Raw genomic sequence first — 1,786 nt, forward strand, 5'->3', positions numbered from 1 at the left:
GGTTGGGTGCCCTCGCAGAGCCATCAGCTCGGTGCCCTTCTGAAAGCCAATATGTGGGATGTAGTGCAGCCTGGGCAAGCTGCTGAGCAGCCTCGTTCAGCCCAGCCTCACCTTCTGGAGCGGGAGCACCTTTCGGGTGTGAATATGATGAGGAAATGGTGAAAAGCAATGAAAAGCACACAGTAATCTGTCTCTTGACACTTCGTTTTCATGTCATTTTCCCCTCCTAAGTCCACATGAACTGTTAGGAGGAGAAGTCCCATCCAAAACTTTGCTTTTCTTTTTGCTTACTGATGCTTCACCATCCTGTTATCACCCTTGATTCTTAAATACTTTATTTGTCATATTCAGTGTGATGCAACTGAAGAAATTGGGAGTTGAGGGGATATTGGGAGTTCTGTGTTTTTTCCTATTGGAAAACAGCTTAGTTTTCTGCTTCATAACAAAACCTACTTGGGCAGCCTTTAGCTGGTGGTGTGAAGTGTTGGAGCTGGCAGATACTGCACAGACATGTTTGAAGTTTGGCTTGCACTGACTAGTAGAGATGTGCATGGCTTTAAAATGAACTCTGGGAATTGAGGAAGAGCATCAGCTTGTTCTGTTATCTACTTCCCCTTCATTCCTCTCAGGGAAAACTCCTGATGTCTTGTAGCTGAAAGCATGTACCCTAGTGTTTAATGTATAACTTTGTTGTAAATATAACGTTGATTTTCCAGTTCAGTCATTTCTTTGCATAACCTGAATCAAGAGAACGGTGTCAGACCATGTCTTGCAGAGCTATGCACTGGAGGAAAACATTCTGACATGTTCAGGAGCTTTTTGGCACATGTTTTAGGGGGAAGGCAGCATTGCACAGGCAGCATGAGATTGAGGATTACAAAACCTGTGGGAATTCCTGTCTGACAGGTTCTCCTGTTGTCTTGGACAGGGCCCATTCGCATTCACTGCTGCGGTTTAACCACTGTGCACCAATGAGTGACAGTTCAGAGTGGTCAGTAAGGTGAAGTTTGACTTAATGCACATATGCAACATACCTGTAAAATGCTCATAAAGATATGCAAATGTCCCAAAACCTCTCGAGTAACATGTATGGCTTCAACTGGTATTTAATGGTTTGGGCTCTCCATCATTAGTTTTGCTCTGGGCAAGCAGTTTATAGCTGTAATCTTAATTTTGAAAGTTTAAAGGAAGCTCTTTCTCAGCCATTGCTGTGAGCACAGCAGGGTGAAGAAGAAACCCTGCAGGGCTGCAGCTTACCTGTAAGATGTCATCATTACTCCTGTGACAGCCAATTGCCAGATGAATTCCAGCCTGTTTCCAGATTAAAGATGGTGATCTGTTAGGTTAGTGTTGAGACTCACTTAAATGTCTTCTTGCAGTTATTCAAGTGCTAAATTCAAAAGTTTGTCTTCTAACAGCTCTGAATTTTGTCATTCTTTGATGTAATATGTAGAACATCAATAAAAGACATCTGTTTAAACAGAACAATTTATGGGAAAGGAAGAATATTCCTCTTAATTATATTGCATTTCTTTGGATTTAGTTGTGGTCTTTAATGCTATTTTACAGGAGTCTTGCAGGGTCACTTAAGTTTCTGTCTCTTCATCAGGGACTGTAGCGATAGGACAAGGGGTAATGGGTTTAAACTATAACAGGGGAAGTTCAGGTTGGATATAAGGAAGAAGCTCTTCCCCGTGAGGGTGCTGAGGCGCTGGCACAGGGTGCCCAGAGAAGCTGTGGCTGCCCCATCCCTGGCAGTGTCCAAGGCCAGGTTGGACACAGGGGC

General features: G+C 43.4%; 1 protein-coding gene across 1 annotated transcript in view; it reads left to right on the forward strand.

Moving 5' to 3' along the window:
• The window catches only part of LOC104405145 (arginine-glutamic acid dipeptide repeats protein-like), a gene marked incomplete at its 3' end in the record, with an annotated part of 83,406 nt that overhangs the window by 66,348 nt on the left and 15,272 nt on the right, over positions 1-1,786 (forward strand). The gene's annotated exons all lie outside the window — the stretch shown is intronic.

Source organism: Nestor notabilis, unplaced genomic scaffold (genome assembly GCF_000696875.1).
Source record: "Nestor notabilis isolate BGI_N333 unplaced genomic scaffold, ASM69687v1 scaffold6654, whole genome shotgun sequence".
Lineage (NCBI taxonomy): Eukaryota > Metazoa > Chordata > Aves > Psittaciformes > Psittacidae > Nestor > Nestor notabilis.